The sequence below is a fragment of the Theobroma cacao genome, chromosome 10, assembly GCF_000208745.1.
Source record: "Theobroma cacao cultivar B97-61/B2 chromosome 10, Criollo_cocoa_genome_V2, whole genome shotgun sequence".
Taxonomy (NCBI): domain Eukaryota; kingdom Viridiplantae; phylum Streptophyta; class Magnoliopsida; order Malvales; family Malvaceae; genus Theobroma; species Theobroma cacao.
In genome coordinates, this window is record NC_030859.1 from 19,639,239 (window position 1) to 19,655,279 (window position 16,041).

The following is a 16,041-nucleotide window of genomic DNA, read 5'->3' on the forward strand; positions in this document are numbered from 1 at the left end:
ACAGATCACCAGCAGGATCATAAATAGTGCAGAAACTACCTTTAAACACAAGTATATATTGTTTTTCCATCATCTGTCCTACACTAAGCAAATTTTGTACTATATCAGGAACTAAAAGAACATCATCAATATACCTTTGTCCAGATGGAGTTTGTATGCCCACTGTTCCTCTGCCAACAGCATCCAAATACATTCCATTTCCAATTTTCACTTTTGAATGATAATATGTATCAAGTTGAGTAAACAACAATGAGTTTGGTGTGACATGATTCGAGCTGCCACTGTCCAATAGCCATTGTGCATCATCAGTCATGTTACTACAGGTAGCCATGAAGAGCTGCTCTTCTAAAGATTCAACATTCTCGGCTGCATTTGTGATCTTCTCATGTGCATCAGGTTTGTTCTTACAAACCCTCTCTACATGACCTAATTGTTTGCATGCATGGCACTTTACATCTAGCTTGAACCAACAATATGCCTCTATATGACTTCTCTTTTTACAATGAGGAGACATAGGGAATTTGGTCCTTTTATGTTGACCTTTTTTACCCTGAATACTCCCTTTCTCCCTATCCTTGACATCATTCACATTTTTCTTTACTGAGGAATCTGCATGTGCCTTGCCTTTCATTCTAGCTGTGAAAGCAAGGTCAGTTTTTTCACTCTTTCTAGCAGCCCTCTTTTGTTCATCAACTTCTAAAATATTCACCAAATTTGATATGGTGAGCTGTGAGCTGTGAGATGTCTTTTACCTGTTCAAGGGAAGATACAGTTGCATCAAATCTCTCAAGCAAGCTTATAAGGACTTTCTCCACAACCTTAGCATCAAACAAAGTCTCTCCCAACAATCGAATTTGATTGACGATCTTCATCACAACATCAATGAACTCTTGCACAGTTTGACTGTCTTTCATCCTCAGCAATTCATATTGCCTTCTGAGGTTCTGAAGTTGAATCTGCTTGTTTTTGCCAGATCTTAAAAATTCTTCTTCAAGCTTATCCCAAGTTTGCTTAGTAGTCTCACATCCCATAATTCGACTGAAAACAGATTCAGTAACAGCAGATTGTATGAAAGACAAAGCTCTGTATTTCTTTGCTATATCCTCTTCATATTGCTTTACCGGTGCTGGTGTAGCATTATCTCTCAATGCTGGTACTGGTGTCTCAGTTTCAACTACATTCCACAGATTTACTCCTCTGATAAAAGCTTTCATTCTAATGGCCCACACAGGATAATTGGAACCATCGAAAATGGGTGTTGTTTGCTGTGTGACAATTGAGGTTGACATATTGCTAAGGAAATAAGCTTTTGATGGATGAAAAGAGGTATTTTATCTGGTACAAGGATCGGTTATAGCTCTGATACCATGATATGAAAGTAGAACAAAATGATAAAAACAAAGTTGGGAGCTGTAAAAGAAAAAAAACAGGGTAGCGGATGAAGAGAAAGTTGTTTTCATTAGTCAGCAGACTTACAATATATACAAGCATCAATCAGCTAACACTTGTTTATACTAAAGGACAGGTGTTAAACCTTTAACATGCACACAGACACCACATGCCAGCTGATATGTTTTACCTCAAAACTAATACAACGAAGCAAAGTACAACAAAAGATAATATAAATGCAAGCTAAGTCAATGCATGCTTTATTTCTAACAATGTCATCATCAATTATGATATGTCAACATGTCATATCATTATCAATTATGATATTTTAGTATTCCACATAGTTTCACGTAATATAGAATAATAAATAACATTTTGACTAAGTCAATTATTAGTCATAAAGATTTATTTGACTCAAAATAAAAGTAGAAAGGCTTATTTGGTTTAAAATAAAAGTATAAAGGTTTATTTGAATTTTTTTAAATAGTTTAGGAGCTTATTTGTATATTGTGCCTCTAGTTTTTGACCTTTTATTTCCATTTTTTATTTTTATTAAAATAATTTAAAAATTTAGGTCTCACGGTTTCAATGAGTTAGCTGATGATGAGAAAAAACACAAATTAATGCACACAATAGACTAGACATAACACCTTATGGCCTATGTATTAAAATTTCCCTTTAGTTGATATTTTAGTTTTTGACCTTCTGTTTTTTTTTTTATTAGAAAAGTTAAAAATTTAAGTCTCACATTATAAATGAGCTAGCTGATAAGAAAATGCACTAATTAATGCACACAATAGACTAGACCTAACACCATGGAAGGACCTACCTTAGGGTCATTTACCAAAACTTTTTACTCTACATATTACTTATTTAGAGTTTTATGTAGTTAATAATACTAATAAATCTACTAATTTTTATTATATTATTTTTTTGTTAATTTTTATTATATATATTTTATTTGGGGATAAGTGTCTATAGTAAGTAATTTTGAATTTAAATTAAGTTTTTAATACTTCATGTTTAAATATTTATTGATTAATTTGATAGTTTAAGTTCATTATTATAATCTAATTAATAGAGAATAGTATTGCATGTCAAATAATATCTTGAAATTATAAGTCTTTTTTTTTTAATTTATTTTCAAGATATATTACTTGATTATTTAATTATTGTATTTAACTTTATGTGGTTTCTGGATGCTTATATTTAGTTTTCATCAATATATAGAAAATTGTGATATTGTTAGTTGTTGAACCTGATAACTTGCTATGTATAATCATATTTTACTTAATTCTAATATTTTAATTTATGCTAATGAGTAGTAATTTTTAATAAGTTTTTATAATTGTAGATAAATAAGCCATAGAAAGATATTTTAAAAGAAAAGAAATTGTTTTAGAAGACTCAGATTTGGGCAATAATAATAAAATTTTACTAATGATAGTACTCAACAATCTTCTAAGTAAAGTCATATTAACTTCATTCAGAAAAATTTTTAAGTTCACCCCGACATAGCACCTTGTGGTCTATGTATTAAAATTTCCCTTTAATTGATATTTTAGTATTTAACCTTCTGTTTTTGTTTTTTATTTTTATTAAAAAAGGTTAAAAATTTAAGTCTCATATTTTCAATGAGCTAGCTGATAAGAAAAACACCAATTAATGCATACAATGGACTAGAGACCTAACACCTTATCCACATCTTAAATATCTAGGCTTATCCCCAAGCTAGGTCCACATGCACCCTTTTTCTTGTTCTACAAAGTAATAGTCACTGTAGCTGATATTTTAGTGTTTGACTTTCTGTTTTTTTATTAAAAAAGTTAGGGTTTTTTCATAAATATAAAAGTATAAACTAAATAAAACCTAAATAACCTATAATACACTCTTTTTGTTTTTTCATAAATACTTCATGCATGTTGCAAGATCTTTGAATATCAGGTTTTGATTTTAGATGATGCCTTTTTATATACTTATTTATAGCATTAAAATTATTATTATTATTATTATTATTATTGTTAGAGTTGGAATCTTTAATGGAAGTTGGCAAAGAAGCATAAGGTAAATGCGTTGAGAACATTCTTGGTTGATAAGGGTCGCTATTTTCGAGATTTGGATAAGGGTTGTTTAAGCAGGGTCGACCCTTGGGTGAAGCCACCCAAGCAAGGGCTTTAGGCCTCCAATTTTAAAGAATATTTATAATTTTATAATAATTATAATATAATTAATTATATTATAAATATATAAAAATAAAAAAATTATTCATAAAATTATTTATTATTATTATTTTTTAATTATGTGCCTAATAAATCTTAATTTTTTATTATTTTCTTATTTCTAGAATGCTATTAATTCTCAACTATATTCTCTTATTTCTAATAAACTAACAGTCATATGTATTTAATCATCTACAACATCTATTTTTTTCTCACTTATTTTTTTTATTTTCAATTAACGCATTTAATGATTTTCAACAGCTATTTATATATATATATATATATAACTAATTATTTTTTTCAATGTATAATATCTATTTTTGAAATCTTCCTTTCTCATATGCTCTTTCTTCCTTTAACTTCAATTTGTCTCCAAAAAATACACAAGAAGTCTATTCTTTTATTATTTTCATAAAGTTGTGAGCCTCATTTACGATTTGTAATAAGCATTCAACAATTAGGTATTATTGTTCTAATCTTTACAGATTTTTTTACTTTAATTTAGATTTATATTATATTATTATATTATTTTTATTTTGTGTGATATTTGATTTATTTGAATCAAAAATTTTGATTGTTGATTTTATATTAGCCATTTAAAAAATATAAGATAAATATAATAGTTAAATATTTTTAGAATAATGTTAACAATTCCAGTAAGTGTTGTTTCAGGAGAAAGAAGTTTTTCAAAACTAAAATTAATAAAATCTTATTTAAAATCAATAATATTTCAAGAAAGATTAAATGGATTGGCTATATTATTAATTAAAAAAGAAATATTAGAATAACCTGATTGTAAAAGTTTAATTAAAAATTTTACATCTCAAAAAGTTAGAAAAATAAAATTTTAATAATTTTTTTTAATTTCAATAGAAAAAGCCTCATTTGAATATTTCGTTTTAAACCTTTGAATTTATTGGGTCATCCCTGCTGCTGTTTAGATATATTTGTATGGCTTCTGGTGCTTTACTTTTCCACAACATCGATTTGGCTAAAACAGATGATGTACAATAATTTTATGCCCCATTCATAATGGCTTGGGGGACCATATAGTAAAATTCTTTTACATGAATTATATATAATATATATCTTATAATAATAGGTTGCAATGTTTAAAAAGAAAATATTTAGTAAAATTCTTTTACCGACTAATATATTCTTCTCCATTTCTATCCCTTCCTCTCAACTGTGCTATCAAATGACACAATTAAGAAAAAGCAAGTTCTGTTTTTGGTACAAGAAACAGGGTGAAATGGAGGACTTCTACTTCATGGTTCAGACTCATCCACATTTTCATTACAAGTCATTCAATATATACAATGAGTCACTAAAGGCATATACAAGAGAGTACACTTGTTAAAACTATCTAAACAACTGTTGCATCAGATTGAGAGTCTCTCATGCAAAGTAACACGAAGTCGATATAACATCTGCATGTTAAACAGATCAGTAGCCACACGTCAAAAGGTCAAGAAAAGCATAAAGTCAGCAAGCATTACACACAACAAACTGCTGGTTTTATTATGGATACAACAGAAATGATCTCCGAAGATATTGTTTCAATAGTATCCCAAGATAAGGAGGAGCCATGGGGTGATGATGAATTCGAAGAATTGGTGAAAACCCTCCCTAAAGAGAAAAACTGGTATGGAACTCATCTTTACTTCTACCAAGGATTTTGGTGTCCATCTTCTGTGTTTAGAGCTATGATTTCTTTCAAGAAACATTTCCACGCACTTGATTCTGATATTTTTCTCACAAGTATCCCAAAATCTGGCACTACTTGGCTTAAGGCCTTGACTTTCTCAATAGTGAACCGCAATCAATTCGCAATGGAAGAAAATCTCTTGCTCAGCTCAGGACCTCACCAACTTGTTCCATTCTTTTGAGTATGATCTTTATTTGAAGAACCCTTGTCCGGATCTTGAAAATAGCTACCCTTATCAACCAAGAATTGTCTCAACCCACGCCCCTTTTGCTTTTTTGCCTCCTTCCCTTAAAGATTCTAACTCTAAAATTGTCTACATATGTAGAAATCCCATGGATTTGTTCATCTCTCTTTGATTTTTCCTTGACAAATTTCGTACTGAAAACGCAGAGCCTTTATCTTTAGACGAAGCATTTGAGAAGTTTTGCCGAGGAATCCATGGTTTTGGACAATTTTTTGATCATGTATTAGGATAAACTTATTCAAGAAAAGTTGTAATTTCTTATGATGCTTGTAATGAAATGTTCTGGTTGTATTAAAATCAAGGATATGAGTCTGTTAAAGACTTCTTTCTTTATAAAATAATAATTTGATTAAATAAAAAAGTTAATAATTAATTTGCATGACGTTCACGTCATGGATATATATATATATATAATTCAAAAAAATTGCAACCTATCCTCTTGGACATATATAGTTAATTCACGTTATGGATCGAAAAGCAGAGTGTCGGGCTATGGAGACAAACAATAGACGTTTTCGATCGAAAGGACTGACTCTACATTCTGATGCGGCAATAGAGAAAGTAGATGGAACAACAAGAGTGGGTGCTGTATTTATCATAAGAAGGTCAAATGGTGGTTTTCTTTGTGCTGCTAGAAGGAAAATGAAGTGTTGTGAAAGTGTGGAGGAAGCTGAGTTAAGGGCTCTGGTTTGGGCTTTAATATCCTGTGATAAAGAACATATTATGCTTACTGATATTTATCTGGATAATTAGGTAATTACAGGATGGATGAACAAAAAGCAAAATACTAGAGCTCTGGGTCACTTAATTGAAGATTGTGCATTTTTTATGGAGAGGATAAACTGTCAAGCCATTAATTTCTACCCAAGAAAGACCAATCGGACAACACATTTGATTGCCCAAACAGCTAAAAGAATGGTGGATAAGATGATATAATGGAAAGATTTATCAGAATTACCAATGTTAATCCAGAAAGCTGTTGATAATGATAGAAACATGTTCCTAAGACATGAGGGGTAAATTGAATTTGTTAAGAAATTGTAATATTCCATGGTAGATGAGTGTTCTTTCTTCCTTATCATAGGTTTGTCCCACAGGGTTTACTATGATAAGGTTTTTAATGGGGTTCAACTCCATGGGATAAGAAGCAAAAGGGGTGGGATGTTTATCTTTGTCTAATATTGATTATCTCACTGTATATGACAATTGTGGAATTAATGAAATGTATTTCCTGTCCAAAAAAAAAAACTGCCTGGACCAAATTACAAGAAAAATATGTTGAGACATCTAGAACAAGACACATGCAAGCACAAAACTTGAGGAGGCATTTTGATTTGATGTGTATGAAGGAGAGTCAGTCAGCGAAAGAGTATATAGATCAGTTACTTAAGCTTGTTAACTGGATAAAAATGTTTGGTGAAGAACTTAAAGAGGTTTGAGTAGCTGAAAAGGTTCTCAACAATGTACCAAGAAAGTTTGAAGCTACAATAGTCTCCTTGTTACAATCAAAAGATTTGCCTAACATTTCAATTACAAAAATTGTCAGTGCTCTGCAAGCAGCTGAATTGAGAATATCAGCTGGAGATGAGGTTTCTGGGGAGAAGGCCTTGCTTGCTAAAAACAAAAGTAAAGCAAATTTTGAGGTATTTACCAGGAAAAATTTCAAAGAAAAGGAAAAGAAGGCTACTCAGTCTAGTCAATCTTCAAATAGAAAAGGCAGACTCAAGTTGTGTTCCTATAGCAAGAAAAGAAATCATACAAATGAGCATTGTTGGTTAAAACCAGATGCAAAATGTAAGATTTGCAGCCAATTGGGACATATAGACAGAGTTTGTAAGAATAAAGCAATTGAAGATAAAAGTGCTCAACCTAATGAAAACTCAGAATTAACAGAAGAAGTGTTAATCACGGCTCAAACAAATTTGGAAAGTGATATCAAAAATAGTGAATGGCTTCTTGATAGTAGCAATTCCAGACATATTACACCTTTTGAAGCTGTGTTTGTTGATCTTGATAAGAACTATCAATCAAAGGTGAAAATAGGTCATGGCATTTACTTGCATGCTTATTGCAAAGGGAAGGTTCATATACAAACCTCTACTGGTCACAGGCACATACTTGATGTTCTACTTATTCCTTCTTTTTCACAGAATATTCTGAGTGTTGGTCAATTATTAAAAAATGATTATATTCTGTTGTTTAAAGATAAAACTTGCAAAATTTATAATCCTTCAGGTTCTTATTTTATGACTATACCAATGAGAAATAGATGTTTTTCTGTTAAATCTAAGCATTTGTGTTTGCAAGCTGATGAAGAGTTTGTAACATTGACTGATCTATGGTATAAAAGGCTTGATCATTGCAATCTTAAAGCCTTAGAGTAGGTTAGTAACACAGGTATTCTTGAAAAGCTTCCAAAATTAACTGATAATACTTCAGTATGCTATGCCAACTTGGTAAAGTTTCCAAGAAGCCTTTCCCTTCTGTCAGTTATAGCCAAGCCAAGTGTAAACTTGAACTTCTACACTTTGATGTTGGTGGACTTATAAGTGAGGAATCTCTGAATGGCAGTAAGTTTTATCTTCTGCTCATTGATTATATGACTAGATGGAGTTGGATTTTCTTCATGATATTTAAGTCAGAAGTCTTTACATTGTTCAAAAACTTCAAAACTAGAGTTGAATTAGAAACTAGTTGCAAAATTAAGACCTTGATGACAGGTATGGAGGTGAGTATACCTCTAATGAATTCACACAATTTCTTAAACAAGAAGGGATATTCCGTCAACTTACTGCTCCTTACACTCCTTAGCAAAATGGAGTTAGTGAGAGGAAAAACAGAACAGTCATGAAAGTGTACAGATGCTTGTTGTATGAAAAAAAAATGCCTAAGAATTTTTGGGCAAAAGCTGCAAATACTGTAGTTTAATTATTGAATTTTTTGCCAACACATGCCTTGAGTAATAGAACTCCATTTGAAGCTTGGTATGAATACAGACCCTCAGTTGCTCATTTAAAAGTTTTTGGTTGTGTATGTTATGTGCACATACCAAAATCATTGAGAGATACATTGCATCAGAAAGTTGAATCTGGAGTGTTTATTGGATTTAATACTCAAGCAAAGGCATATGAGGTTTATCTATCGGACAAAAAGAAAGTGGTTGTGAGTCGAGATGTAGTGTTTGATGAAGCTGCCAGTTGGAACTGAAATGTTCCTCAGCCTCAACCAGTGACTTTTATACATCATATTCAAACTTTTACTGCAAATGATCAAGTTGAAATTGAGAAAGATGAGAATATAGATGATCAGCTAGTTATGGGAACCAGATCAGTTATTGAAGAACCTAGCTGCTATGCTAAAGCTTCTTGGGGTCCTGTTTGGTCTAAAGCTATGCAGGAGGAACTTCAAATAATACATAAAAATGGCACCTGGTCTTTGGTTGATAGACCTGAAAATAGGAACACTATTGGTGTAAAATGGATATTTAATAAGGAACTGAATCCTTATGGTTCTCTTAACAAATGCAAGGCACGATTAATGGCCAAAGGCTACAGTTAATTACCTGGTGCTGACTATGGAGAAAAATTTGCTCCAATAGCCAGGTATGATACAATTAGATTACTGTTAGCTCTAACTGCTACACTTAATTGGAATGTTTATCATCTGGATATAAATCTGCATTTCTTAATGGCATATTAGAAGAGGATGTTTACTTATAGGGTTTGAACTGTCTCCTAGTTACAACAAAGTATACAAGCTCCACAAAGCTTTATATGGCTTGAAACAAGCACCTAGGAGGTGGTACAGCAGAATCAATGGTCATTTGATTCATCAAGGCTTTGTAAAAAGTTAAAATGAAGCTACACTGTACACTCTCAAATCAAGTCTCAAATCAAGTTAGTAATGTGATTCTTGTCCAATGCCTTCATCATAACAATAAATCGATCTGGTGCTGCTAATTGACGAGCCATTTGGAAAACAAGAATATTGTTGATGAACATAAAAGTTAAACCTCCTATTTCCTCTTATCTCAAGATTCAAGTACAAGTCAAATTGAGAGCAGGGGGGAATGAAGACAAAAAAAAATAATTTAGGAATGAAATTGAATTCTTATAGTACTTGTCTAGATGATTAATTAAGCTTATTATAAAATTTTGTTTCTCACCTAAATGATATCTATGTTTTAGATTATAACTAGCAAGGTGAGAATAGAACAACAGGGAAAATTCATTGACAAAATTCAGAGTGGAGTTCAATAAAAATTACATAACAAAAACATAACCCCATGCACTAATGTAAGAAAATTGGGCAAAATGACAGGCATTAAACAACTAATCCCATTAATTTAATTTCCTAATACAAAATTAATATAAACGGAAAAAGCTTTAACAGAGAGAGAGAAAGGCCTATGTAACATCTTAGCTGAGAGAAGGGCACATAAAGAGTTGTTATGCGAAATAAGAAAAGGGACATCTCACGCACCCAAAATAAGCATGATACACATCAATGCAATCTCCATCTTCAATCTCCAAATCATCGGCTGTTTCATTTGGTTTTATAGATTTACCAAAATAATTGAATCTTACATTGTCGTAAAAAGCACCATTGCGGTCACAGTAATCAAGCATTAGATTATGTAGTGGTGTATGTCGCCCAATCCAATAGAAAAGCTGATGATCATCTTTGCTTGAATCCCACACTCCCAGAACAATGGGTTTCTCGTTATACACCCGAGGCAGAGAGATCACAGTCGATGGTGTTGCAACCCTTAAAGTTCTTTTGGACCGTGTAATGATATCTTCATCTTTCATCTGCAAATCATCAGGTGTTTTCTTCGGGTATATACGAGATCCGTCATATAAGAATCTCAAAGAACCGTAGGCAACACCAATGCGTTGAGTGTAATCCAGCATTAGTTCAATTAGGGGTGTCTTTCGACCAATCAAATAGCAAAGTTGATCAACTTCCTTCAGTCCTGCACCTTCAAAAAAATCCGCTTTCCTTGTGTCACCTCAGAAAGAGTTACTAGCGTCAATTGAGTTGCACCCGTGACCGTGAATTTAGCCCATGCAATAACATCAATGATATCATTATCTTCCATCTTCAAATGATCAGCTGTTAAACTCGGGTTAATAAGGGAACCGTCATGAAGGAATCTCTTGGAGTTGAAGGCAACACCAATGCGTCCAGTGTAATCCAGCATTAGTTCATGTAGCGGAGTCTTTCGTCCCATCAAATACCAAATTTGATCAGCTTCATTCCGTCCCTGCAACTTCAAAAGAATCCGCTTTTCTTCTGTCGACTGAGAAACAGTGACTAGGGTCGATTGAGTTGCTGCTGTGCATCTCGTACCCATTTTCACTTGTTGGATCAGACTGCCTTCTCATAGGATATCTACGCCAATGATGAAGACACAATTTACATAGCAGTACTCAACTTGCAGAAAAGAGAACAAGCGTCTTTTTGGGAGTTGAAAACTTGAAATTAAGCTTTAGAAACTTATATACATGCATTTGCTCCTTCAAATTAATATCCTATTTCATTAGTTTGGCGTTGGAAATTTACCAATCTTTACTGTGATTTAAAAAATAACTGCCCCATGGAAATTCGAAAGGCCTAATCTTCTGTATTATGATCTGGGGTTGTGATTTTCCAAGTCATTTGAAAATAGAAGAAATTGTTGATGATAAAGCTCCTATTTCCACTAATATCAAAGATTGAAGTACAAGCTAGTTAAGGAGCAAATGCATGCATATATGGTCCCTTTGCCATTGATTATTTCAACTTCCAAAGTGACACTTTTACAACTTGGTATTGACTTTCTTCTTATCTGGAAAATGCTATATAATGCATGCGTATATGTTCCCTTTGCTATTGATTGTTTCAACTTCCAAAGAGACACTCTTACAGCTTGCTATTTACTTTCTTCTTATCTGGAAAATGCTATCTAAGGTCTCTTTTCTTGATTATTGTCTAAGAAATCCTAATCGGAAAGTAATATTGTGTTGCAATTTGGGTATTGTAGTATATCTCAAACCCATAGATAACCCATTGTCAAACCTGGAAATTCCCACGTGCTTGACCATTTCTTCGTTTGTGCATGTTACACGTAAGGACTCTACTAATCTTCTCTATATCATTTCAATTTTATCAAAGGTAAGTTTGGTAATTAAATTAATTTCTATTCCAATATTTCTTGTTTTTTAGTTTTGTGAAATTATAATTTCTCAATAAATGAAATTTGATGAAATTAGGGAGATTATATTTCCAGGTTTGTCCGATAAGCAACTTCCAAGGGGTAAATTCATTTTACCCTTAGTTTTTTTATTTTCTTTTTTTTTTTAAACAACAGTTTCGGAATTTAATTCTATTATATTTCTCAACTCTTTCAATTGCAACAATGGCAACCAATGAAAAAAGAGTTACACTTGGCCAAGGTATGTCTTTCACCTTGAGAACTAGTAATGCATATTAAATACAATATAATGCATATGAAAAGGATGCCCACCGAATCTCATTAGGCAGGGTCTTCTTTTTCACATATCTTGCAAGAAGGTAACTCATTTGCCGATTCCTTGGTGAAGTATGGAGTTGATTGAAATTCTCTCTTTTTTGCCTGGTGGTGATGATTATGTTTATTGTATGATTTTTTATGCTGATGTTTGGGGTCATTGCTGTGAACATGGTTTAGCCTTTTTCTTTCTTTCTTTTCAGTTCTCTCACCCTATTTTTTGCTCATTTTGTGGGGATGCTTTTGACGGGAGCCTTTTACCCTTTTTTATCAGCCTGCTCTCAGGCCATCTGCTCCCCCTCTTTGGGCAGCAGCTATTCTGATTTTGTAAAATCTTTTTATCAATGAAATCTAGTGAATGGCTGAGCAAAAAAAATCATCATGTAGGAATTATTTTGTCACTTTTCTTGTCACCGTCAAACCATTCCAACAAATAAAGTTTTTTCCTTCAAAATGGTCTAACTTAAATATTTCTTTTAAGGAAGCCATTGAAATCCATCACCATGAAAAATAAGTCATATCAAGTTTTTGGATTGACACAACTTGTAGTCAGCCAAGTTTTCTTTTCACTTTGAGAAATTATAGGCATCCGATATTAATAAACAATTCATCCAAGGAAAGCAAAGCAATAGTTTGGGGATAGGAAAAGCTATCTATTAGGTCCTTGTCGTAGAAAAATGAAAAAACAAGTTTATTTTTTTCAATTAAATCTATTTATATTTATTAATAGACCAAGAGCTAATATACCATAACAAGTCTCGATCCATGACCGAAGAAGACTCCTATTGGCATAAGAAATCTAACCTTGGTAAAAATGACGATAGAAAATAACATCGAAAGCTGCTCATAAAGCAATTGGCAGATCATATTATAAGATATGATTGTTATTTTTTGAAAAAATGGACGTCTACAAGATACATGACATGTGATTTATTTATTTTTAATGGTTCAGATCATATTATATATATTTTTTTAATGGTAAGGGAGTTAGGAGAAAAGAGAGTACTAAGTTACACAACAAAAGCAATAAAGAGAAAATAGTGCCTTAGACAATAGAAAGTCACAAAACGGCCGTTAAGTCACTAGTGCTAGAAATCTTTGCTTTAGACAATCCATTTGCAATAACTGCATCAAACGACTAATTTCCAAATTTAAGAAAATTAGGCAAAATGTGAGGCATGAAACGACTAATCCCATTAATTTAATTTCCTAATACAAATAGAGAGAGCCTTAAGTAACATTCTAGCTGTGAGAAAGGTCCAAAATAGTTGTTATGAAGCAACTCTTAATATAAGCCCTCAAAGACCCATTCCCATTCACTCACCTTTTTACTTTCCATCCCAATGAAGGAAAACCTCTTCAACCCTACGCTTATTCCATTCAAACTCTTCGATATAAGCCCTCGGAGAGACCATCTTTTATTAAATCCCACACCCTTCAAAATCTATTTCTAGTTCTCCTATGACCATATTTTATTAAATCCCGCACTCTCAGAGAAATGGATTTCTTTTGAGGTGCACCCGTTTCCGTTAATGAAGAATCGCTTTCCTTGCTGGAAGTTTAATTGAGCATTATGTAAATGAAGTTGTGTTATTAATATGAATGAAAGAAATAAAAAGCCTGCTAGTTTGGCTCCTCACTTATCTTATCCCTATGATAGAGTTTCACTAGTATTAGACTTTTGTTTATGGGTTTTATCCAGGACTCTGCTTGTTTTTGAGATTATCCGCGTTGAGATGCTGCCAAGTGCTCCTTGAGCAGCTGCTCCTTTTGTAATTGAACAGAACAGGCTCATCTCAAGGTAGCTTCTATGCCAACAGGAGTCTCCAGTTTAAGACTCCCCATGGCATTCCAGCTTACCATTAATAAAAACTCATCTTTCAAAAAAAAGATGAATGAAAGAAATAAAAAGCCTGCTAGTTTGGCTGATTTATTTATTGTTTGCAAACACATCTCATCAATATGTGTGGAATTTGTTACCTTCTCAATGTTGGGTCAAACAGGTTTGTGACATGAAAATTTTAACTTGAAATTGTTACCTTACCACATTTTTCAGCTTTCTGTAGCAACCATAGCAGCACATTACTTTCCAGCAATAACAGGAGCATGTACTTTTTCTTACATGAACCAACTATATAATTTGTTTTGTCCCTTGGTTGTAATTTCACCCATCTAATCTCTGCCCCGTCTCTTATTACACTAGATCTATGAACTGAATCACAGAGATCACCACCAACTCTGCACTCAGAAGAACAAGATCGATCTAGCTTTGAAAACTCTCAAAGCTTATTTTATTCTTGTGCCATTGTATGGCATCAATCTTTTCCTTTTTGTAAACAATATCGGTAATCAACATCTCTTTTTCATCAAATTTTCTTACTTCAACTTTTTCCAACATCTGGAATTGGTATCAATTTTAGAAACACAAGCTCTTATTATTCCCTCCCTCAAAAGGCCCTGACAAATCCAACCCTGAAACAGATATTTAATCAAAAGCATTAACTCCATTAGAAACCATGTCATCCTTTGGACAACAAACAAGGTTCGATGGTTTGCAAAGGTATTTAATTTTATCAGTGGCTATCAGGCACTTGTCAAGAAGGCCTCCATTGTTTTCGGTAGAGAAGAAAAAAAAAACTTGTTGAACGTAAGCTCTCTCTTGAACTTTTGAAGCAGTAGAATTGTAAGTCTAAGAGATAAAGTAAAAAGCGATTAAAAGGCTGCAGCAAAAGCAAACTGCGCGCAGCCGTCAGGACTCCTATCGTTGTTCGTCATCCCATTAAACAATAAAAAAATAAACCAAAACACTTAGCATGAAAAGAAAAAGGGCGCACCGATGGACAAAAATAAAGGCACGGGGTTTCTATTCATGAAAAAGACTATTTCCTGATATAAGCAAATTTCTTTGGCTTTCTTTACCATTCTTTTTTGTTTTCTTATCATTCTCTTGGTTAAGCTTTGGCTCATTGCTAAATATATTAAAATATATTTGTAAAAGAAAAAAATTATAATTCAATTATGATGTCATAACGATGTAATTAATTATAAAATAATTAATTTATTGATTGAATTATTTCAAAGACATATATTTGAAGTAATTCACTTATACATCATATATTTATCCCTTGAGATAATTTGAAGATAATATTTAAATTGAACCGATTAAAATTTAATTATTGATCATCTAATTTATTTCTAAATAAATCAAGATAATTTAAAGATAATATTCATATTTTTTACTAATCAAAATTTAATCATTGGTCATCTAATTTATCTCTAATAATTATGATAATTTAGAGATAAAAATCAAATTTGATTATTTAATTTATTTCTGAATAAATTTAAAGATAAACTTAACTTCAGCCAATCAAAATACAATGACTCAAAATCCGACTAATCAAAAAACTATCAATGAGTTATAATGATTTATCTCTAATTAAATTAACATAATTTAGAGATAATCAAAGAGACCACATTGTCATCTATAAATTAAGGTCTCTCATCTAGCACTATAAAGAGGGGCTCCTCCAAGCTATTTCTATTGATTTGGAGCCATTCGAAGATTTAAAGCATTTTGGAAATCGAGAAGCGCAGAATATTTCTAAAGTGAAGATACAAGTAGTGAAGTTCATGATCAAGTCTCAAGTGAAGTTCATGATCAAGATTAAGTCCCTTGAAGCGAAGATATTAAGTATAGTTCATGATTAAGATGATCAAGATCAAGTCCTTTGAAGTGAAGTCCAGAAATTATAACTCACATGTCTAATAATTTTTTAAGTCAAAAAATTTCGACGAGAAATTTGTATGTACAATATTATATAAACCAAAGCACATATATATAGATAAGAACTCCATCAACAAACAAACAAATAATATAATAAAGATTTGGAACTCATGCACCAAATACAGAGCTTCTCACCCAACATAAAAGAAAATACTTCAATGAGATCTTCTTCCTCCATCCCCAAAT

General features: G+C 32.2%; 1 pseudogene; it reads left to right on the forward strand.

The window, feature by feature from the left end:
• Positions 5,068 to 5,792, forward strand: LOC18587273 (annotated as a pseudogene).